The 26,562-nt window shown below is 36.4% G+C and overlaps 1 non-coding gene across 1 annotated transcript; it reads left to right on the forward strand.

Annotated features, from left to right (window-relative positions):
• The first annotated feature begins 1,978 nt into the window (after positions 1 to 1,978).
• On the forward strand, positions 1,979 to 2,085 carry LOC124891088. Its single transcript, XR_007049514.1, has one exon. It is a non-coding gene; the product is annotated as a small nucleolar RNA R71 (small nucleolar RNA).
• Positions 2,086 to 26,562: the final 24,477 nt, after the last annotated feature.

Here is a 26,562-nt window from a genome sequence, read left to right on the forward strand (position 1 = left end):
TGCCAACCAATTGCCTTATTTCTTCTTTTCAATACTGCCATTGTTTCCCTTACCCGTACATTAGATAATCTTGTAGACAAAATAATAGGCAAGATATCATTATCACCAAGGAAAACATATTTTAAGTATGGAGAAAGAGTCTTAAGCTCCAATTTTTGAGCTTCATTAGCTAAAGCTTTGGGAGATAAGCCAATTGGCCTATTTAATGGCTCAAAAAGAAACTTTCTCATGTCAATAACCACTAAATTCATAACTTGAACCAATTCAAGAGCCTCTACATCACCATAAAGATCATTACCTATTAAAGTTTGCTCGAGTGGTGCATCAGATTATAACAAATGGAGCTCTGAAGTAAGGTTTATAACTTATATAGAAGACAATTCTTCATATATTCTAGACAACTTCAGTTCCTTGTATTCATCAAAAAACTCCACTTTGTTATGCGCTCTCATAGTCATCTTCCCTGCAACTACATCAATAAGTAACTTCCCTATTGCTAGGAATGGGTGTCCTAAAATAAATAGAACAACTGGATTAGCTTCAAAATCAAGAATAACAAAGTCAACTGGAAAAATCAGTGACCCCACTTGTACCAAGACATCTTCAATAATTCCATTAGGCTTATCAAGGGACCTATTAGCCAACTGCAAATTAATGGTCATGGGTTTCGGACTACCAAGACCCATCTTTCAAAACCAAGATGTGGACATAAGATTGATGCTCACCGCCAAGTCACACAATCTACGAGCACTGATGGACTGTCCAATAGTGATCTTCAAAGTAAAACTACCTGGATCCTTCAGCTTCGTGGGTAATTTATTTTGTATCTTAGATGTGCCTTCCTCAATAAGTGCAACTATGGCATACTCTATCAACGGGTTCTTGTTTGCCACTATGTATTTCAGATACGTTGCATATTTTGGAGTACTCTATTGAATATCAACAAGAGAAAGATTTACATGAACCTACTTTAGAAAATGCAAAAACTTTTTGTAACTTTTATTCTCTTAGTGCTTTTTATCCCTTTGTGAAAAAGGTAAAGGTATAGTCTTCTTCTCCACTTAGGTTTCATCACTTGCAACTTTTGTTTTGACACCTGTCTCCTTATTTTTTTTAGGATTATCATCTATAGCTGGGACTAACCTGCTCAGTCTCAGCCTCCTTTAATTGCAAACTACTCCTCGTTGTAACTACATTTACCTATTTTGGATTTGCCACTGTATCACAAGGTAGACCTCTCTGAGGTCTAGTGTTTTGTGGTCCTGTAATTTGACCGGGTACAACTCCAAATTCCTCGTAATCAACTATTGAGTCCTTATATCTGCATGTTAACTCTTTATATCTACTGCCATGTGTGCTTGAGGAGCTAGAAGTTTCTTCAAATGTTCTCTATATTGTTCGTTTGAGTAGTGGCTTAATTATTATGAACCTGCTGTTGATTCTTTTGCATTGGCCCCTTAGAATGATTATTGTACTATTCTTGATTTCCACACTATGAGAAATTTAGATGGTTTCTCCAGTTTTGATTAAAGGTATTACCAAAGTTTTGTTGTCCCTCATGATTTGCATTCCCCATATAATTAACAGAATCTGGATTCATCATACAATCATCTTCCATGCTCACTACTAACACAAACTTCACACCACACATTTACCTGTTGAACTACATTTGTTGTTGCTTATGGATATGCAACCCCTAACTTCATGCTACTTAACTTGTTGGTAATATGATTCTATAATGCAGCAAGTTGAGCTAATAAGGTGGTGAACTGATCTACTTCTATTACACTTGTAACCTTTTTAGGAGCACTCTTCGAGTCAGCTGCCATTCAGGATTCCCTTATGAAATTTGATTCTGTAATGTATATAATTCATCATAAGTTTTCTCAAGAGCTTGCCCACCTACTGCTGAATCCAAGAGAATCATGGTATTTGGCTCCAACCCTCAATGAAAGTATGAACAAGAACATCATAAGACTGGTGATGGTAAGGGCAATTTCTGAGCATACACTTAAATCTTTCCCAAGCTTGGTAGAGATTCTCTCCTTCTTTTTACTTGAAACTCAGAATATCACTTCTCAAATATGCAGTCTTCCCTAATGGAAAGAATTTAATAAAGAACTTCTGAGCTAGATCTTCCTGAGAAGTAATGGAGAGTGGTGGTTCAGAATGCAACCACCTTTTTGCTTCTCCAATTAAGGAAAAGGGGAAGAGAGTCAATCTGACATAATCAGTATTCACCCTTATAGGAATGTAGGTATCGTTAATTTCAAGGAAGTTCTGTATGTGCTGCTGTGGGTCCTCATGTGAAAATCTAGCAAATTTCCCAACCGAATTCAGCAACTGCACTATATTCTGCGTTAACTCAAATTAACCACCTGGCTCTAGCTTGCGAATACTGTTAGTAGCATGGTTTGTGAGTGGGATTTCCATCTCACGAAAAGTTCTAGCAGATGCTTGAGCAGGAGAAACTAGAATAACCAGAGCTGGAACACGTTCGACATTTGGATTAAGTAGATCGATTGGATCTACAAGATTAGGATCTTTGGGTTCAGCCATTTAAACCATCTGGATTGGATACTGAGCTCTTCGTATCGGTGGAAATGCCCGTTCTAGTTTCGAATAAGGTTCAAGCAAAAATCTATCTCTCACCAGTCTGTATTCAGTTAGTTCTGCAAAAGGTCAGCCGCTAAGACCAAGTTGTTAACAGATAAACTTACTAGCAAAAAATCAATAATTTAGTAAATTACAAGTTATACTAGTCCCTAACAACAGAGTCAAAAACTTGTTGCGTTCGAATTCACACGTAAGTGTACGTGATCATACGAGTAATATAGTGACTTAGACAGTTGGATATCGTACCCACAAGGACTGCGTAATTAGCAATTCAACCAACTTTAGTTTTATACATGGAGGTATTAAGTGTTGTAAAGTATCAAGATGATTTTGAAGTTTCATGTAAAAATGTAAATTAATAAGATATAATAATTTATGAAAATAGGAAAGCAAGCAAAGGTTGAAAACTGTAATGATGAGAATTCAAAGTAAGCACAAGAAATTATGAACAACCTAGATGATAAACCAACAAAAAACTATGATAAAGAATATCAAAGTGAAGTCATTTTTTTGGCTTAAACCCTAGAACAAGGGTGTTTAGCCACTCATGCTTGAATTCAACATAAAAAACAAATAATTAATTTTACCAAGAATTAATCTTGAAGTAAAGAAGTTCAAAGAAATTCTAAGAACCCTAAAAGAGAGTTTTTGTTGTTTTTCTACTGCTGTTGTGCTTTCCACAGTGATTTCAATTGACTTGAATTGTTCTTTTTATAGCTGGGTCAAATTCTCCCACCTTGTCTATCACCGTGACACAGTTTTCATCATATCTCTATTCTCACCGTGATGCGGCCTTATCGCGGTGAAATACTTGAAATTGATAATTGTGAATTGGACCCTCACTGCGATGCGGTGGAATCACGATGAGCTACTGGAAATCATCTTTTGCATATATCTCCTTCACCGTGATGTGGTGGTATCGCAATGACCTTCTGGAGTTTTATTTCTTGGAGATTTACCATTTACTGTGTCGCGATGATATCGCGATAGGCTGCTGGATTTGTTGTCTTGACTTTTTTCTCTTCCTTGCTTCACTCTTTTCTTTCCTAGCCGAGTTCCAGTAGCCCCATCTCCATAAATTGACCTTATTGCTCCTTTCACCATTAACTTCTCGTTCATACGTCTAATCACATTTAATTCCACCATAATTTATTCTTACAAAAACTAATCATGTCCATTAGATAAGGAACACAATTAAAGCTCAATTACAATCAGAATCACATACTTTAGCTCTCAGAACAAGTCCAAATATAGGTGAATATCGGTGATTGGACATATAAATACGCCCAAGATCATTAGGGGAACTGCCAAGAGGCTCTATCCTTTTAGTAATGGATGTTGTAATGACCCTCATGATTATTTTCTTTATTTTCATACATTTTCAGTGTCTAGAGCTTTTCTATAACTTTCCCAAGTTATTTATGACTTGTTGAGACCGACTATTTGATTTTTGGACAGTTCATTTGAGAATTTTAGTGATATCAAATATATTGTGAAATATTTAATCTAAATTAGCATTTGGTAGAAATATAATTTATTGCTCTTCTAAAATATTTTTGATGTGTATAAAATTCTTTAGTTATGGTATATCTATGTTACTTTATTTAGAGTTTTATAACTTATTAATATTTTAAGCGGAGATAGAGAATCTAGATATGTTAAAAATATTATTACTATTATATAATAGATGTTTTATCAGAAATAATTTTCTATTAATTATATTATATTTAAATATTTTATTTATTTTATCACAAGCCTATGCAATATTCGAATATATAAGTAATGTGATAAAAAATTGTGAAAATGGACTGTCACACCACTATGTGGAAGTCAGATAGGGTGGGCATAAACTAATCATATGTCACAACCCGAACTAATCTAGATACATATGTTAATTACATATACATTCAAAATTTGTTACATATGTCATTCGAATATTAAATACCGGTGCACATCTGTCACAACTCGAATTAGGGAGTTGTCCTGATGAGTATCTCAGCCCACCGCGGGCTGAATACCACCCCTTTAGCCTAACCTCTAGAGCATAATAAAAGTAAATAATGGAAGACATACAAAATATATAATAAAGTTAGACGAATCAAATGACATCTAAGAGTCCAAACAAGACAACTAATTATCCCAACACTGTCCACGAAAGACTCTAAAACCAGAAATACCAAACCAGGTTGGGACATGCCCCCGATCGTGATAAAAGAGAATTCACAATTCCAAAAATCTGAAAAGAAACCTAATAAAATAGTAGGTCTTTTGAAATATGGAGGTTCACCAATTCACAGAAACTCACCAACGTACCACACCACCTAACACTGGACAAAAGTAACAAAAAATATCTTAGACCCTACATCATGAAATGATGCAGCATCCAGGGAGGATCAGTGGGGCAAGAACTATGCCATTTCCAAAAACCAGTCAAAACCACATACACAACATTTATATATACACATATAGGATACTGGGATAGGGACAAGGGCCATAAGCATGAGAGTTTAAACCATTATCCTAAACTGTGTAGCTCGTTTCATCCTAAAGACACTCATGGGCTATATGGTTTCAGCTCTCCCTGTTAAAAGGGTCCCAGTGCGTGTTAGCTGCATGAACTAAGGCAACCGAGGAAAGGCTAAAGACACAAAGCCAATAGCCATCCAAAATATAATGTATGCACCAAACACACAGTCACATGGACCCCACATCGGCAAACATTGTTTCCAGTGTTAGTCCCCTCGCTACTACGCCTTCATGGTGAGCTACACAATTCCCTTTAAGCCTAAATTAAAATAGTTTACATGTAAATCAAACCATTAACCAAGGAGTCATTCTTTAAGGCATTTACCAACTTGGTATCGTCATACACTATGCTTCCAACCTTATATAAATTGTCCCAAATCAATCCATGTAACCATTAGACCCCTAAGTTCTATTTAAAATCCAAACAATTACCACCAAAGGCATTCCAAAACCAAATTCATTTTCCAATTATCCATTAATGTAATGCAATATTTCAAAGGTAAGTTAAACCATGTGCATAATAATATTTAAAACCAAGTTCACAAAATGGGTTGAGCTTAATGCCATTACCAAGCCAAAAATTCATCAATTTGGGGAAACCCATGTTCTTTATTCCTATTATTATAACCATGCACCCATTCAGTCCCAAAAATCATAAATTTAAACATGAGTGATCCATTTAAAACATGGGAAAAACAATTCAAGTAATAACAATCAGATCCCTCAACCCAATTTCAAACCCAACAATTAAATCACATGAATATTGAATCAATTTATGCCATAATAAAAAATACACATTTAAGGATAAGAGATATTCCTAAAATACCAATGAATTGAAAAGGAATTCAAAATTTGGAGCTTGAATTTTAGATTTCCTTATAAAACCCTAGTGACTCTTTCTTTGGGAGTTAAAGAGGAAAAAGTAAATTTAATGTTGATAACTGATGGTAGAGGGGTCAATTTGGGTGTTTTTAGTCATGGGAATGTGTGTTAAGGGAGGGAAAAACCTAAAAGACCCTAATTAAAACATGCGGAAAAAATCAAGAACAGTCATCACGACTTGGGTAATGACTCGTGAGGCCTGACCATGAGTCATAGTTCAAAATCATTACCTGAGGATCAAAATTCTGGTCCTTCACTATTATGACGATGAGTCACTCATCACAACTCATTTTTTGACATCAAGAGTCTTAACAAAGACTCGTAGTCAGGTACTTAACACCTGGGTAACTTTCTGTTGTAACAACGGGTCCCTTCTAACAACGCGTTACATCTCATAATGAGTCGTACCATGGACCATTATCACGAGCAATTTTTTTCTTAACAATATTTCAAAAACATGGCTAATTCAGTTACTCAACTCTTGGAGTATCTAAAGCTCAAGAACTTGGGGTATCACATTACCCCTCTTAGAATCATTCGTCCTCGAATGATGAGCTAGGTCACCTTTAGCACGATAACATAATGAATGCAAAAAGAATCAAAAGACAAATTTGAAATGCAATAAGATGGGAAACAAAATTCATACCTTAAGCACTTCCATCCATCACTGGAAACAAAAATGGGTACTTGGCTTTCATATCTTCTTCAGGTTACCATGTAGCTTCCTTCATTTTTTGATTTCTCCAAAGCACCTTTACCGAAGATACATCCATATATCTCAATATACGAACTTGCCTATCTAATATTTTGACTGAGACTTCCTCATAAGACAAAAAATCTAAAAGACCAACATCCTCAGTAGGCACTATCAAAAAAGGGTCACCCACACACTTTTTCAGCATAGACACATGGAAAATGGGATGAATAGAGGCCAAACTTACTGGTAAATCCAACTCATAAAATACATTCCAATTCTTCTCACAATCTGATATGGACCAATGTAGTGGGGATTTAGCTTCCCCTTCTTCCTAAACCTCATGACTCCCTTCATAGGAGAAGCCTTCAAGAATACCCAATCACTAACCTCAAACTCTAACTCCCTTTGCCTCATATCCACATAAGACTTTTGACGACTTTGAGCAGTCTTAAGTCTTTCACTAATCACTTTCACCTTCTCCATGACTTGGTGAACTAAGTTAAGACCAAACAACCTAGTCTTACCAACCTTAAAAAATCCAATAGAAGACCTGCACCTTCTACCATAAAGAGCCTTAAAAGAAGCCATATGAATGGTATAGTGATAAATTTTACTGTATGCAAACTCAATAAGAGGAAAATGGTCAATCCAACTACCTTTAAAATCAATCAGACATTCCCTTAGAATATCCTCTAAAGTTTGAATGGTATGCTCCGCTTGTCTATCCGTTTGAGAGTGAAAAGTATGCTAAGGTTCACCTTAGTCCCTAAACCTTTTTGAATTGAGCATCAAAAGTGAGAAGAGAAACACGTACCTCAATTTAAAATGATAGAAAATGGCACTTCATATAACTTAACTATCTCCTGAATATGCGACTTAGCATAATCTTCTCCTGAATAATGAGTTCTCACAAGCAAAAAATGAGCAGACTTAGTCATTCTATCCCCAATGACCTAAATAGAATTATATTGATTACAAGATTGCGGAGGACCCATAACAAAATCCATTTTGATCATCTTCCACTTCTATATGGGCAACTCTATCTTTTGAGACCTACCATCAGGCCTCAAATACTCAACCTTAAGTTGTTGATAAGCCATGAACTAAGAAACAAAGTTTGCCATATCCCTCTTTATATTATTCCACTAGTAGATTTTATTTAAGTCATGATATATCTTAGTCGAGCCCGAACGAACTGTATGTCTGGACTCATGAGCCTTGGTCAAAATCCTTTCTCACAACTTATCAGTGTCAGGAACATAATCTTTTTTGGTACCTTAGAATGCCATCTCCTTTAATCTCGAATGCCATAATCTTTTGCTTACCCAAACCATCCTTAATCTGCATAAGTATGGTATCCAATGCTTGCTTCTCCTCTACCTCTACACCAAGAGATGGTTTAATCACTTCTTGAATAATCATTCCCCCATCCTCAGAGTCTAAGAGACGAACCGCTAAATAATCTAACCTGTGAATATCCTTCACTAATCCTCTTTTCTCCTCATCGACGTAAGATAAGCTCCCTATATACAATCGCTAAGAGCATAAAAAATAATATTATCTTTACCTGGATGGTAGTACAAACTCATGTCATAACCTTAAGTAGCTCGAGCCACCGCCTTTGCCTGAGTTTTAATTCCTTCATACACATACTGCAAACTCTTCTGGTTTGAATAAATATCCACATGTACCCCTTACAGATAATGCCACCAGATCTTTAAAGCAAAAACCACAACCGCCAACTCTAGATCATGAGTCGGGTAATTTCTCTCATGAACCTTAAGCTGTCTAAAATCATAGGCCACAACCTTACTATACTTTATCAAGACACAACCTCATACCATACGGGATGTATCACAATACACAACAAACCCATCAGTACCCTTGGGCATGGTTAAAACTAGAAAAGAAGTCAGCGTATCCTTCAATTTCTCAAAACTACCTTTACAAGAATCAAACCACAAAAAATTAACCTTTTTTTGAGTTAACTTCATCAGTGGTGCAGTAATAGATGAGAAACTCTCTATAAAACTCCTTTAATACCCAACCAAGACCAAAAAGCTCCTAACGTTGGTGGATTCGTGAGTCTAGGCCACTTTTTAACAACCTAAACTTTCTATAGATCCATATTGATCCCCTCACTAGAAATAACATGCCCAAGAAAGTTCATAACACTTACCTAGAATTCACACAAAAACTTTTGCATATAGCTTCTGGTCCTTAAGAGTATGCAACCCAATTCGGAGGTGATTGGCATGATCTTCCTCGCCTTTGGAGTATGCCAAAATGTCATCAATAAGGACTATAACAAAAAAATCTACAAATTGTTGGAACACCTGATTCACAAGATCCATAAAAGTAGTCAGAGCATTGGTCAACCCAAATGACATAAACAAGAACTCATAATGGCTGTACCAAGTTTAGAAAGTAGTCTTGGGAATATCAACATCCCTTATTTTTAATTGGTGATAACTCAAATGAAGATCAATCTAAGAGAAATACCTAAAACCCTAAAGTTGATCTAAAAAGGCCATTAATTCTAGGAAGATGATACTTATCCTTTGCTGTAACCTTATTCAATTGACAATAACCTATACACATTCGAAGAGACTCATCTTTTTCCATATGAAAAGCATAGGAGCACCCCACAGAGAAATACTAGGATAGATAAAACCCTTATTATAAAGATCTTTTAAATGCTCTTTTAGCTCCTTTAGGTTAGCCAGGCCATCCTATAAGGAGGAATAGAAATACGATAGGTATTTGGTAGAAGATAAATCTCAAAATTTATTTCCCTATCGGGAGGAATTCAAGGAAGATCATCGGAAAATACTTCAGGAAATTTATTAACAAGAGATAGACTATAAAGAGGGGCTCTTAAAATTAGAATCCTTAATCCAAACTAGATAATATAGACACCCTTTATAAATCAACTTCCGAGCTCTAAGATAGGAAATAAACTTCCCTTTGGTCACTTAGGAACCCCCTCCTATACAATCACTGATTCATTAGGAAAATGGAAACTGACCATTGGGTTCTACAAAATAGAGAGTCATAGCATGAATAAGCCAATCCATCCCCAAGATTATATTAAAATCTACCATATCAATTTCTATTAAATCTACTAATGACTCTCTATGAAAGATGGACAACATACAACCCTTATTGATTTTTTTAGAAACAATAGAATCACCTACTAGAGTAGAAACAAAAAGGGGTCAAAAAAATTTTTAGGATCAAACCCAAAGTGTACAACCACATAAGAGGTCACACAAGATAAGTAGAACCCAGATTAAGAAAATAGTAAACATCATGAGTGAAGATGTAATACCCTAGGAAATTTTTTATTGAAATTTTGTGCGTAATGTGTTAGGTTCTATCTTCTAGAATGAATTATAAATTTTTCATGTGGAATGTCTTAGATTATGACCCACCATTGCGTATAGTATCGAATATACTTTCCAATGATATGTGGATCATCCAAAACGGACACCTGAGCGACGAGTTATAAACATTTCGATCGAACCGTGAATAGTAGTAAATAGTAAAATATGCAGGAAAAAGTACTGAGGCCTGGAGTATTTTTGCTCCAACTTTAAACGATCATAAATCCTTGTACATAATGATCTGGGTGATCTACTATATATCAACGGAAAGATCTACGAGTCCTTTTTCTAATGAAATTGGTTTCATCCAATTTTTCTATCGAAGCAAAAAGTTATGGTTGATCAAATTTAGCCTATCAAAAGCAAATTTTTGGGTCAACTTTAAATGATCATAACTCCTCGTACACAATGATCTGGGTGAGATACTATATATCAACGGAAATATATGAGAGTCCTCTTTATAATGAAATTGGTTTCATCTAATTTAGATCTCAGAGTAAAACATTATGGGTGATCTACTTCAGACTATCAAAATAGTCCACCAAAGGACAGATTCGAGAATTATTTAATTTTTAGGGGAATTTTGGTCATTTTCCCTCACCCAAAATCCATCCAAACGCTATATTAAAGCCTATTAGAAGAATTATATGTTATATTTTATCAAATTCCCTCAAAAATAAAACCTTAAGCTCCTACATCCAACTTCAAGAACCTCCAAAGTTCACCATTAATTCTGCAAATTTATTCAAGATTCCAAGTTCCTGGTTTAAGAACTCTAAGAACCATCATTCAAAGGCACGATGCACATTTCAAAAATGAGTATCGATCTAAAGTTCATCATTTAAGGTATGTGGGGTTTTTCAACAAGAACTCTCTTTCGTTCTTGTGCCCAAAAGTAATTTTCTTTTCAAAGGCATGATTTATATTTGATTTTTTTTTACGAATTTGAAGCATGAACACATATCTTATGATGATTATTATGAAATCTTGATGTTTATGATTTTAAAAGATGAATTTACATGTGTGGAGATATAAAACATGAATCTTGAACGATATTTATCATGATTTTGGTATTTGAGTCGTGAATCCCCATTGGAAATTGTGTTTTTTTGAGAAAGTGTGTGTTATAAGCACGTTGATGTTGAATATTTGAATCATTTTGAATGATTTGACCTTTTGATCTTAATGAAGTTGTTTTGAACTCGAGTGTGAAAGAAATCCACAACGTGGTTGATTTTGATAGATGGGAAGCATGATGACTCCCGATGTATATTTATATATTACTAAAATTGTTTTGTTATGGATTGTCTTTGAAATGATCTAAGATAAGTCTGGGAGAAATCTTTAGCACCGAGTGGGATGTAGAAAGCGACCTTACTTCTCTAGAACTACGTGCCCCCATAGGAGTGAGCCTGAGGCTAATTTATATAGTGATCACTAGTTTGAGTGGATTTGATATCGATAGTCCTACTCCGATGGAAAGGATAGGATGGCTCTTCCCAATATGGGTTGTACGTTGGACTCCATGTAGCTTATATAGTTTATCTCGATTATAGGATCTCCTAGTGTTTCCTTCTGTCTATGGTGAATGGTGAAGTAATTTGAAAGTGGAATTGTGAAAGTTATGCTTTTGAATGATTTAAATGATATTTACATTATAAGAATTGATATTCTTGATGAACTGAAAGTGATTGACAAATTATATGATGACTCACATGTGTTATTATACTTATTTCATCCTCTCATGATTATGATGATTTTCTTCGGGCTATGTGAATCTTTCATACATCCTGCATATTTCTTATAAATATTTATGGTGATGATGTTTATACAACTGCATACACCCCCATATACTCGGTTCTTTTCCATGGTATTGACCCACATCTTTGGATGTAGGCTGCATTTTCTCGGAATGTAGGTTTAGGTGCTCAGTTCCAAGTTTGATAGTGATTTTTCAGGCACGCTGTTCTACATTCTCTGTTGTGATGAGTCCTCATGTTCCGAGGACGTAATGTCTGATGTTGGTTTCACAAAATTATTTACATTTAATAACTGTATATGAGTCATTTGGGGCATGTCTTAATGGCTCTATGGTTTTATTGATTTTCTTAGAGTCTTGTTAGACAAGTATAGATTTTGGGAGTTGACTAATAAGTTGTATTTTGTTATCTTTCTAAAATTCTTTTATTCTTGGATGATGATTACTCTGTTGATATTTGAGGATTATTTATAGAAACCCCATTGATTTGTGTTAAACTGAATGAAAATGGCTTAAAGGGTTAGCTTGGGGCTACTCAAACTTCCTTCCTGTGATGTTAGTATTCGTATTACATACACTGATGTAAGTGGAATCAATCACCTAACCACTTGACTGGTTGGAAAGGGGGTACTAAAAAGGGACTGCTACCAATTAGGCTAGAAAGAACCTCAAGCCTCATGTGATGCTTCAGGACCCGTTTTCCAGGGTGTTGCAAACTTGGTATCAGAGCCTAAGATTTTAAGGTATCCTAGGGAGTCTAACATGATGCGTTAAGTTTAGTCTTGATCATCGGTGTGTAGCATGCCACATCTATGAGCAAGAGGCTACAAGACGTTTTAGGAAAAAGTATGATTTTTTCTTTCAGAAGTTTATCGTACTTAAAGTATCTCTCTCTGCTATTGATTTATGCTCTCCTCATTCAGAAATATGCCTCTACGTCGAGCGATAAGAAATAATGATGGTCAGCAACCTCAACCCACTGACCCATTGAATGAAAACGTGTCTCATGCTGAATTTCGGGCAGCCTTTCAGGCGCTGGACTAAGCTATTACTGCAAATGTTCAGGCCAACCCGGCCCTGGCTCTATAGCATTAGGGAGGTGATTCAGCTGCTGCCAGGATCCGTGACTTCAGGCGGATGAATCCACCAAAATTTTGTGGGTCCAAGTCTGATGAGGATCCACGATTGTTTTTAGAGGAGGTGCGAAAGATTACTCAGGTGATGCATGTATCTGAGGAACATAGTGTGGAGTTGGCTGGGTATAGGTTGAAAGACCTTGCTTTTGACTGGGTTGTTGCTTAGAGAAAAGGTAGAGGTGATGGAGCTATCCCTACAACTTGGCAAGAGTTCCAGGATGCATTCCTGGATAAGTTTTTCCCTTTGGAGATGAGGGAGGTGAAGGTGGAAAAGTTTATGAACCTATGACAGGGCTCTATGACTGTTATGGAGTACTATCTAAAGTTCAATCAATTGGCCAAGTATGCTCCTGACTTAGTGGCTGATAATCAAGCTAGTATGAGTAAGTTTGTGATTGGAGTGTCTAGTTATGTGGTTAAGGAGTGTAGGTTTGCTTTGTTGAATAATGAGATAAATCTTTCTAGGCTGATGACTCATGCCCAACAGATTGAGGTAGACAAGATTAAGGAGAGAGATAGAATAAGAGGGAATAAGAGAGCTAGGTCCAAGCAGCACAAATAGGGTCAGACTAGATCGCAGGGAGGGATTCGCCCTCAGTATCAGGATCGTTCATCTATACCAGCACCGTCATCTGCTAGTGCTCCTGTGCCTAGAGGTAGGTAGGAGCAAAGTAGCAGGTCATATGCATCCAGGTCCCAGTACAGTGCTGGTAGTTAGCCAAATCGTCCCTTGTGTCCTAAGTGTGGTAGGGCTCATTCGGGTGAGTGTTGGGGTGAGAAGAGTTGTTGTTTCTGGTGTAGTGACATGGGTCATAGAGTTAGAGATTGTCCATAGGATGGACAAGGGCATCGTGACTATCGCTCTCAAACCCAGACTCAGACTGTTAGTGCTCCAGTTCCAGTGACTCGCCCAGCCCCAGCTCAGGGTGCCTCTTCTAGCAATGCTAGCAAACAGCACCAGAATAGATTCTATGCTTTATCGTCCTACCAGGAATAGGAGGACTCTCCCGATGTTGTTACTGGTATGCTTCATATATTTCAATTTGATGTGTATGCTTTGTTGGATCCTAGATCCAGTTTCTCATATGTTACACCTTTGATTACTGTGAATTTTGAAATGATTCTTGAGATTATTCCTGAGCCTATCTTAGTTTCTACCCCAGTGGGTGATTTGATTGTTGCCCAGAAAGTGTATAAAAAGTGTCCTGTTATCGTTCTTCATAGAGTCTTATTAGCTGATCTAATTGAGTTAGACATGGTAGTTTTTGATGTGATTCTGGGTATGGACTGGCTGTATTCTTCTTATGCCTCTATTAATTATCAGATCCGAGTGGTCAAGTTTCAGTTTCTGAGTGCATCCATGTTTGAGTGGTCTAGGAATTCTGTGTCACCCAAGAGTCATTTTATATCTTACCTCAAAGCTAGAAAGCTTATTTCTAAGGGGTGTATTTACTATTTGGTTAGAGTCAAAGACACTAAGTCTGAGACTCCAACTCTCCAGTCTGTTAACGTCGTCAATGAGTTTTCTGATATCTTTCCAGATGATCTCCCAGGGATACCTCCTGATAGAGAGATAGAGTTTAGGATTGATCTTCTTCCTGATACTCAGCCCATTTCTATTCCTTCTTACCATATGGCCCCTGTAGAACTTAAGGAGTTGAAAGAGAAACTCAAAGATCTACTAGATAAGGGTTTCATAAGGCCCCGTATTTCTCCTTGGGGTGCTCCTGTGTTGTTTGTGGGAAAGAAAGATGGCTCTTTGCATATGTGCATTGATTACTGCCAACTGAAAAAAGTCACTGTAAGAAATAAGTACCCCCATTCGAGAATAGATGATTTGTTTGACCAATTGCAAGGTGCAAGTTATTTCTCAAAGATAGACCTTCATTCCGGCTATCATCAACTCAAAATTAGGGAGTGTGATATCCCGAAAACCACTTTCCAAACTCGTTATGGCCATTTTGAGTTTCTTGTTATGTCTTTTGGGTTAAGTAATGCCCCAGCAGCTTTCATGGACCTCATGAATCGAGTGTTCAGACCATATCTGGATATGTTTGTCATAGTGTTCATCGATGATATACTGGTGTACTCCTGTAGTGAGGATGAATATTCTGATCATCTCCGAACAGTTTTGCAAACCCTTAGAGATCACAAGTTGTTTGCCAAGTTCAGTAAGTGTGAGTTTTGGCTAAGGTCAGTTGTTTTTCTGGGTCATATCATTTCTTCTGAAGGTATTAGAGTTGATCCCCAAAAAATCAAAGCTGTTAGAAATTGGCCTAGACCTATTTCTTCAACTGATATCCAAAGTTTCTTGGGTTTAGCTGGCTATTACCGCCATTTTGTTGAGGGTTTCTCCTCTATAGCATCTCCTATGACTTGGTTGACCTAAAAGAAAGTGAAGTTCTTGTGGTCTAAATCTTGTGAGAAGGGTTTTCAGGAGTTGAAGACTTAACTCACTCCAGCCCCTATTTTGACTTTGCCTGATGGTGTTGATGGTTTTATGGTGTACTGTGATGCTTTGAGAGTTAGGTTGGGTTGCGTATTGATGCAGAAGGGTAAGGTGATAGCTTATGCTTCTAGACAGTTGAAACCCCATAAGAAAAAATTACCCCACCCATTACCTTGAGTTGGCTGTTGTTGTGTTTGCTTTGAAAATTTGGAGACACTATTTGTATGGTGTCCATGTTGATGTTTTCACTAATCATAAGAGTCTGCAGTATGTCTTTACCCAGAGAGAATTGAATCTTAGGCAGAGACGATGGTTAGAATTGTTAAAGGACTATGATATGAGTGTGTTGTACCATTTGAGCAAGGCCAATGTTATGGCAGATGCCCTAAGTAGAGTGTCCATGGGTAGTGTTTCGCATGTGGTAGAAGGTAAGAAAGAGTTGGTTCATGATGTACATCATTTGGCTAGATTGGGGATTAGGTTGTTTGACTCTACTGAAGGTAGTATAGAGGTTCAGAGTAGTTTTGAATCCTCCTTGGTTTCGGAAGTGAAGGAAAAGCAATACTTAGATGCTAGTTTGGTCATACTGAAGGAGTCAAGCAAGGACAAAAAAGTAGAGGTTTTCTCCCAAGGGGAAGATGGTGTGTTGAGATTGCAGGGTAGCTTGTGTGTCCCGAATGTTGATGATCTGAGACAGAGGATTATGGCTGAAGCGCACGGGGTGTGATATTTTATTCATCCTGGTGCCACCAAGATGTACTGAGACTTGCGGGAAATCTATTGGTGGAGGGGCATGAAGAAAGATATAGCAGCATTTGTAGCTAAGTGTGCAACATGCCAACAGGTTAAGGTTGAACACCAAAGACCTGGTGGTATGATGCAAGATTTTAGTATTCCCACCTGGAAGTGGGAAGAGATAAATATGGACTTTATGATTGGTTTACCTCTTTCCCGATGCCATCATGATTCCATTTGGGTTGTGGTTGATAGGTTAACTAAGTCTGCTTATTTCTTGCCTGTTCATACTTCATATACGTTGCAGCAGTTCAGCTATCATTTATTATGTGTTCAGCTGTAGTTTCTTGAATTTATGCATTCTATATTGCATTTGGAGTGAGAAATGATGTGGTGATAAGTCTAACGAATGGTTTCAGCTGTATGCTCTATTCCCTATCTAATATTGACATATCTAGCGTCATTCCAGGATGAATGTTTCCAAGGGGGGATGATGTAATACCTCGGGAAATTTTTCGTTGAAATTTTATGCGTAAACATGTTGGGTTCTATCTTCTAGAATGAATTATAAATTTTTCATGTGGAATGTCTTAGATTATGACCCACCATTGTGTAGATTATCAAATAATCTTTCCAACAATATGTGTATCATCCAAAACAGACACCCGAGCGACTAGTTATGAACATTCCGATCGAACCGTGAATAGTAGTGAACAGTAAAACGTGCAGGAAAAAGTACTGAGGCCTGACATATTTTTGCTCCAACTTTAAATGATCATAACTCCTTGTACATAATGATCTGGGTGATATACTATATATCAATGGAAATCTACACAAGTCCTCTTTCCAATGAAGTTGGTTTCATCCAATTTGTCTATCGGAGCAAAAAGTTATGGTCGATCTACTTCAGCCTATCAAAAGCGAATTTTTGGGGCAACTTCAAACGATCATAACTCCTTGTACACAATGATCTGGGTGAGATACTATATATCAATGGAAAGATCTGAGAGTCCTCTTTCTAATGAAATTAGTTTCATCAAATTTGAATATCGGAGTAAAACATTATGGTTGATCTACTTTAGACTATCTAAATAGTCCACCAAAGGACAGATTCAAGAATTATTTAATTTTTAGGGGCATTTTGGTCATTTCCCCTCACCCAAAATCCTTCTATACCCTATATTAAAGCCTATTAGAAGCATTATATTTTATATTTCATCAAATTCCCTCAAAAAGAAAACCCTAAGCTCCTACATCTAACTTCAAGAACCTCCGAAGTTCACCATTAATTCTGCAAATTTATTCAAGATTCCAAGTCCCTAGTTCAAGAACTCCAAGAACTATCATTCAAAGGCATGATTAATATCTCAAAAATAAGTATCGATCTTAAGTTCATCATTCAAGGTATGTGGGGATTTTCAACAAGAACTCTCTTTTATTCTTGTGCCCAAAAGTAATTTTCTTCACAACGGTATGATTTTTATTTGATTTTTTTTACGAATTTGAAGAATGAACCCATATCTTATAATGATTATTATGAAAACTTGATATTTATATTTTTGAAAGATGAATTTACATGTGTGGAGATATAAAGCATGAATCTTGAATGTTATTTAACATGATTTTGATATTTGGGTCGTGAATCCCCATTGAAAATTGTGTTTTTTTTGAGAAAGTGTGTGTTATAAGCATGTTGATGTTGAATGTTTGAAATATTTTGAATGATTTGACCTTTTGGTCTTAATGGATTTGTTTTGAACTCGAGTGTGAAAGAAATCCACAACGTGGTTGATTTTGATAGATGGAAAGCATGATGTCTCCCGATGTATATTTATATATTATTGAAATTATTTTGTTGTGGATTGTCTTTGAAATGATCTGAACTAATTTTGGGAGAAATCTTTAGCGCCGAGTGGGAGGTATAAAGCGACCTTACTTTCCTAGAACTATGTGCCCCCATAGGAGTGAGCTTGAGGCTGATTTATATAGTATCACTAGTATGTGTCGATTTGATATCGATAGTCCTACTCTGATGGTAGATATAGGATGGCTCTCTCCGACATGGGTTGTATGTTGGACTCCATGTAGCTTACATGGTTTATGTCGGTTCTAGGATCTCCCAGTATGTGTGTGTTTGAAACCCGATACCCTATGCCTTAAGACCATAGATATCCTAAAAATAATGATCACCAGAAGGCTTAGGATAAAGAGAACTAGTTATGGAATAAGAATTTCCCCAGTTCTTCTTCTTTGTCTATTGTCTACCATCTCCCTGAACCTTCTGAGCCTAGGGTGGTGGGGGCGTGCATAGGCTGAGCTAGGTAGCTGGTTACTCATACTATTATTGATATTTTTATTATCATTAATATAATTATTATTTTATCTAGCTTATAAAATATTGGTCATTGATTCGATATCGAGACTTGAGGTATGATTCTAGTCTCTTCTATCTTACGAATTCATTATTATGCATGATTAATTCATGATGAGATATATGGATTTGAAACCCTAGTAGGTTAGTACTAAATCCTGATAGGATTATAATGGGGTCTTCGAATGAAGATATGATAATCTAGGTTGCACTTTGAGTTGACCTTATTTTGTTATATATGTTTATCTATCTATATGTAGCCAAGGTACTGCCGTATATTCCTTCATTCAATTGTTCACATTGTATATCGATATATATATATGTATGAATATAAAATCTTCTTTCATCCTTTATTCGTATATTGGCTAGGGATATACGGTAAAGTGTTGATATTTCTTATTATGGCTGGAATAGGATAGTTCATCCTCGACACTCCCTTATTTTGATTATGTTAGAATCCTAGGCATAAATAGGGCAGTGGTTCCTTATTATCTCATTGTCTTTTTATATGATTTCTAGAATCTTGGGTGTAGTTTACATTCTTTTTATATGTTATATATATATGCTTTATCTTTGGAGCTCAGTTGTTAGTTGCCTACTGAGTACCATTTATTTCTTACTCCTACTACACTTTTGTAGCCTGCAGAACATAGTATGGGTTATCATCATTGATTTTTATGTCATGCATCAGGCATGGTTCGGAGACTTAGAGTGAGCTCCTATCATTTGGAGTATTGCTTATGTCTCTCTTATATATTAGACTAGTCTCTATGTTGTATTCAAAGATATGAGTTATTAGTGTAATTCCATTTGAATTTCATTATTTTGTACTCTTGTTATATTAGAGGCTCTTGTACTAATACCACTAGGTTTTGGGACTGTATTATGTATTTGATTCTCTTCTTTGATCTATTTCGCATTCTTTTCTATTTATACATGGGTAGTCCATTGCTAGTCATTCCAGACTATGGGGTTAGCTCTCCTACTTGTGGGTTTTAGTAGGCGCTATCATGACTTGAGAAATTAGGTTGTGGCAAATTAGTATTAGAGCCTAGGTTTCATTGGTGTATCAGTACAAGATCTAAGTATTTAATAGAGTCCTGCAGATCGATGCAGAGATGTCCATAACCTATCTTTAGGAGGCTATAGGGTCATTTTAGAAAATTCACTTCTTGATTCCTTATTGTGTATCCGTATTGCTACAAACCTCAAAATACATTCTTTAACTCTATTTTGTCCCCGATAAATGATACAAGATGGGCGACGTTGTCAATAGATGTGAATGAGACTTTAGCATGCATTTTTAGAGTTTTGTTACAACATCAACTAGAGAGACAGAGATGGACATCAAAGATCTTCAGCATCAGCTAAAAGATTTAAGCCAACTTAGGCCCCAGTTGAGCTCGTGACTGCTTCAACCCATTGAAGTTCAGCATTAGCAATTTGAATCATATTATAGATCCATCTATGCCATGAATGACATTTGAATCATCAAGCAGTTCTTAGACCAGAGTTGGGTTTATTGGTGTTCAACAAGGTTTATTATCACTTTCTAAGTACAAGATTTAGTTTCTTGAGTGGGCTAGGCATATTATTATGCTATATCTTTCTAAGCATGACATGGTGCATGGAATCATTAGAGGTTTACCATTGCCACTCCACTTGGCATCATAGAATAGTAGTTGAGTCTTTTTTTCTTAGATTCTTATTTGATAAGGGCCAGAAAAAGAGCATGTATTGATACTTATGAAGGTTGTGGCAAGAGGCCATGCCATCAATATAGTGCTATTGGTATCCAAGAGCTTGTTTTAGTTATGGAAAGATAAGAAATTGGTTCAGAGAGTGCCCTACATGTTAGTTAGTGATCCTACAAAGTTAGCTTGTATTCCCTGCCAGCTTAGAGTTTTCGTGCCTGGCTATGATTGTGGGATGGATGGATATTCTACTAGAGTTTGCTCTCAGTGTCAGTTAGACAGCCATTTGGGCTTAGATCACGTTGCTCGCTAGGATTAGAGCCCGAACATTTGGGCTTAGATTGTGTTGCTTGCCAGGGTTAGCACTTTAGGAGCTTGTTACTATTATAGGGAGATCGATTATTGGACCAGAGAATGTCCCCGAAATAAAATTTCTAGCCATTTACCCAATCCAAAATAGCCTCATAATGTTGTGGCATCTTTAATTAGAGATAGTACGCTTAGCGCCTTAGTAGATAATTTAGTCGGTCGGTCTGAGTTTGAAAGCGTTTAGATTTTTTCTCCCTATGCCCATCAGGCACGTGATTGCAAATTTCACTATAATAAGTGTGCTTTTATTTCCCCGTATTTGTCTTTTTATTATGTGTATAGGGGTTTTCATATCAATTGATGATTATATACCTTGATGAGTTCATATTGGGTATTGTGTACCTTGTGATTGAATTTATGATTATGTGTCTACTCCGTGGTTTATTTTATTTAGTAGTGGATGGAGTATATCTGTATTGATATTTCCCCCATTGGGTGTAGCATTTGGGTTCGAGTCCCGTTTATCTTGGCACGTTGGCCTTATTATGGCCCTTGAGTGGTGCATGATATTAATATTTATTTTGGTACAACTTATTTATTATATTGATGTTGATATTGCTGTTGCTATTTCTATCACTGCTTGAGGTCATTGATATTATAGATATTATTACTTGATATAACTAATCCTTACTAGGGAGTAGTATAGACTAATGTTATCTAGTTAGAATTGTATTCCAGTGATCTTATTTTGTGGCTGAGTAGATATAGCCTGATTTATGATTTCTTTCTCATAGTATGATGAGGTTGATTATTTTCCCTCTTGGTTAGCTATTTTAGATTGATTCCCAAATGAATTATGGTATCAATGGTAAGTCAATCTTCTATGGTTATGTATGACTCTAGAGTTTGTAATTTAGTTATATTGCATCTTATTGGGTTTGGGATTCTTACACTTGCCTCCTGGGTTGCAAAGTTTTTTGTGTTGGCTATCTCTTCCTACTTAACCCATTTTTGAGCTTGACCAACTTTTGGTATGTTCTTCATTTATGACTGTTTCATCGCTTGATAGTGGTTTTGATATTGATATTGAGATGTCATGGATTTATCTCCTAGATTTGTTAGATTTATTCCCTTGTGATGGTTTACCTTTGTTATTAGTATGGAGATTGAATACGTCTTTCTTGCTGTGATGTGGTTTTGTCTTAAGTGGAGTTAGAAAGTTAGAGACAAGTGGCCTTTCTTGTGAATGCTTCTTAAGTTGGCAATGTGGAAATTCTTTATCCCAAGTTGTAGATTTTTTTGGTGGTGATCTTGACTTTGACCTTAGTTTCGAGATTGGTATATTTCTTCTTTGATGATGTGATTCTTGGTTGGATTTAAGAAATCCCCATTCTAGAGTTGGTTCGGCCTAATGAGGCTTGGATGAGTATTTCTCCTTGATGATAGCTGCCCATGGCTATTCTTACTGAGATAGAGTGTTGGACTGGTTAGCTTTTGGCTAAAGTTGTAATTCTCTGAGTTGCTAGAGTTTTTTCCTTTATTGATGTGGTTTGCAGCCTTGGGGAGCTTTTGAGTATTTTTTTAATAGTTCATTCCCTCTCACGGTTATGGAATAAGTTATTTGCATTTTCAATTGGTGGTCTATTCATTAGCATGGTTTCTATTTTCTGGCTATATTTCATACCCTCTAGCTGATGTAGAGTTGGTTGTTGCATTTCAGTCGATGGTTAATCCCTGTGATGATTTTGTTCTTTAGCTATGACTCAATTATGGCTTGGTATGATTTAACTTAAATATGTCCGATTTGGATGCTAAAGTTGATTTGAGTATTTGTATTGATATAGACTTATTGGCTCAACTTTGACTTGGCACCTTGGAATGAAAATTTGGAAGCTATGATAGATTTGAAGTATGAATGCTTACCCATAATGAGTGGTGAATTTATCACTCAAGTGCACTCAATAATCATGCACACTACTATGATTTGAAGTAATAAGTGAGACATATTGGTGATTTAATACACTAATTTCCACATTTTATAGGCATACAGGTTAGGAGAATAAACGATGTGGATTTAAACTGAAAAGGACCAAAAAGGAGAAAGATGTGCAGCTGGATGACCTAAAGTAGAAACAAGACTCAATTACCATGATTGTAGTCTGGTGGCCACGATCGCGGCCAGTTAAGTTGGTCAAAGTGCCACGATTACAGTGTCCTTACCGCGATTGTGGTAGCCGCTATAGCGAACAAGCTTTAGCGATCGCGGCTAAGCGGGAAATATACCCAGGGGCAGTTTTGTAAATTCATACAGCCAAACTCAAGTCCTTTTAAAGGCTAAAACCCTTTCTCTTTTATGCTTTCTAGACTCTTACAAATTTTAAATTTAATGGAAAACCCCCCTAATTTGGGCAACAATTTGTATTTTTGATTTGGAGACTTTGAATTTAGCATAAATGAAGAATGGATCTTTTGAACAATCCTTATAGTATATTTTTCTCTCTTTCTTCATGAGTAGCAAAACATTCATTGTCTTAGGATTATGTTAAACTAAGGTGCAATTATGTGTGGGTTGTGATATATTTATGTATATCCTAGTTTGTTGATAATGGGTTTTGCTATTTGTTGGTTAAATTAGATAGGATTTGTGGGTGAAAGCCTCAAATACCCAAAATGGGTTTGTGGGTGAAAACCCCAAACTTTTGATAGCTCAAACCATCCTTAAAATAGGGGTTTAGGTGAACTTTTGGAACCCATATCATTCTTGAAAAAGGGATATAGGTGACAACCAATAGTGGTTATTTAATAGATGTAGTTTACTATTTTTCACTATTTAGAAAAAAAAGTGATTAAAAAGTTGACTATATCTTGCATATCTTCATAGACATATGGATGCCCAATTGAGGTAATAGGTGTTTGAAATTGACACACTTGTTAGGTACTCGAAAGGGTTATCAAGTAAAATTCTTGCTGTTTTGTTGAGAAACTAGCCTCAAGGATCTTAGACCTAGCCTACCATATTATTGATAGCTAACATATACCCCAAATCTTCATGCACCCATGTATAACTTGCCCTTAGGTAGACATAATCACAAGATTCTTCTTATATCGAATTTAAATCACAATTGTTGATTGCTTTGTTGACTTGAGTTTCTATTGGAAAACACATGCCAAACCTCCCCCTCATTTTTATTTATGCATTTTGTTTTATTCACATTGAGGGTAGCTTATTAGTAGCATTTAACACCCATAGGACTAAAACTCTAATTTTTCCCCTCATGGATTCGACCTCAACATAAGTTGAGCTATTGATAATGACCATCTCTACCAATTTTAATGGTACAAGTGAAAGTTATGAACCCGTTTATAGGGTTTGTTTGGGTAGTTGAGATCAAGCAGTTCCTTAGTATTGAGATTTCAGCTTAGAGCTATTAAGCTTGTGTGCAGCCTTTATTTTGTACTTGTTTCAGTTCAGATCTCATTTATAGACTAGTTGTGGCTACTTCATGGTTGCCTATTAGGTCTTCTTGATTTTGAATGGATTATAGTAGATAAGTGTTCAGATGGTAGCCTATGGACCCAATATCAGGTCTTTTAGCTTTGACCTTAAGTTTTTAATTTTATTTGGGAATTTTGGATGACATACTTAGTAGGAGTAGTATGCTCGAGTTGGATTCAGTACGGTTTTATTCTTGGTTGATGGGACATCCCATAGAGGAGCATTCAGTGATGAGTAGTACGCCTAGATCTTGTGAATTTCAGTTTAATTATTATTTAAACTAGATATAACATTGGCATAGCTTCCATTCCTTGATTATATCCATTTGTGTGCCTATATAGCACCTTATTAGCATATTCTCATGTTTTTTGACCTTTAGCAGATCAACTTCAGTTCTTCTAGCTCTCTGTGATGAGATTGTATGGATGAGACTTAGGTAATACTTTCTCTCGATTTGGAGTAGATAAAAAATATGGATTGGTAAGAGAAGTGTATATTTGGATTGGGAGTCGGTGGTATGACTCATGTCTTGGGTTTGTTTTTGCTTGGATAAGACTCTAATTGATTTTTGTGGGTATCGATATGGTATCAACGTGTTGTGACTTAGATTTACGTGTATCAACCTTTTTAGTTTAGTTGGAGGCCATTTAGCATTTAGGTTGAGTTTTGGCATTTGAAAGTGAAGTAAGAGTGATGGTTGAAAAAGGGATACCTATGGCTAAATCCCTCAAAATTGTTTTCTCTCTACGGAGATTATTTGGGAAGTCTTTGATGGTGTATGGGGTCCCCCAATACCTCATCTCTTCGAGCTTCTGAGATTCTTTTGATCCATTGACTTTTGGGGATAAAAGTCCTTTTAGTAGTGGATATTGTAATGATCGTTTCGGTCATTTTCCATAAATGGTTTATTTTCGGTGTTTGAGTTTCTCTATAGTTGCCCCAAGTCATTTATGACTTGTTGGGACTGATAGTTCGATTATCGGGCAGTTCGTTTATTTTTTAGAGTCAATTTTTTGTTTGGAATTTTTTATTGGTTCCAAATGGCCACCAAGCAAAAACTTTAGTAAAACATCCCTAGATGCAAATTCCGACAGTTTCAGCAGCTCCGGAATATCAATTGTAGTCTAGGTAAACCATTGGTTTGGGTCCCAATGCACCCAAACTTTTTTTGATCTATTGGTTGAAAAGTGGGAAAAATGGTAAGTATGGGTGTGAGGCCTACATTTGGTCTAATCGACCTCTAAAGAAAAATCCAACTTCACCAACGCTTCTGGAACATCAAATTTAGTGGGATTACATAGTTCATTTACGAAAATCATAGTTCGAATGAGTTTCGAGGGCCAAAAACAAGTTTTGACTTTGCTGGTGCTGGTGCATGGCGATCTCGATGAGGCTTATGTCAATCTACCTAGCGTGATAGCGACCCCTAGGATCGTAACAATGATTTCTCCTTACCTGTAGGGGTTATATATTGATTTCATGATGCATTTGGGCCATTTTTTTTCCTTTATCTTTGAGACCTAGAAACCCCAAAATGAGTGTGATTACTCAAAATTGATCATTGTGAGTGACTTGGGAGCTTGGTTATCATCTTTTAATGGTAATATCTTTCAATTTAAGGTAAAAATCCTTCAAATTCATGCTTGAATTTCTTAGTTTTGACTCAAAACACCAAATTCACTTAGGGCTTGATTTTAGCCTAAAATTTGATTGGTCTTCACCCATTTCTTGAGGGTTATGATTCCTTGATGACGTATAGACGTTGGGTTGACCTTAGAAATGAGATTCTGTAAGTGGGACCCACTTGGGGGGTTTTGGTGTCGTTTTTGGGTCCGAAGCATGGTAGTGCAATATGAATATCATTAGACTCATATTAATGAGTAAATTACTATTTTGATAGTGTGATGGCATTTTGGGGATTGTGAAGTAAAGATGGATATGTGGTGAATGACGTAAGGTTTTGCGGTTCGACTTTGAGGTAGGCTTTTACCTACTCTTCTTTAAAGATGATGTTTGTTATATATGACATGTGAATGTGAATGTTAGGGTTGGTTATGAGTAGAGTAGCTTTGTCTCGTTATTGAAGTTTGCGCCTTTTTGGATCCTATTGCCTTCTCCCTAGGTTGGACTAAATTGTAACATGGATATGATATAATGCTAGGTTTGTGATGGGGTTTATGTATTGGAATCATGGTTAGTATGATTAACCTTACTTGGGCTAGTCTATTGATCTTGAAACCATAATTTAGGTAGACTTGAAATAAATGCCTATGTTTTAGATGAAGTTCCTATCTTAGGATTGGTTGTGGCTTACTTGACATCTAGAAGTTGAACTAGATGCCTTAGCCTAGTTTGGGGTATAAGTTGCCTAAATATGGAAATTGAGGATTAGAAGTGGGATCGTTTGGCCCATCTTAGGCCAAGACTTCTGTTAGCCTTTGTGGACTTATTTTCGGACATTAGGCATAGTTGAGACAAGTAAACCTTAGTGTAAGGATACTTGGTG

Source organism: Capsicum annuum, unplaced genomic scaffold (assembly GCF_002878395.1).
Source record: "Capsicum annuum cultivar UCD-10X-F1 unplaced genomic scaffold, UCD10Xv1.1 ctg3021, whole genome shotgun sequence".
Lineage (NCBI taxonomy): Eukaryota > Viridiplantae > Streptophyta > Magnoliopsida > Solanales > Solanaceae > Capsicum > Capsicum annuum.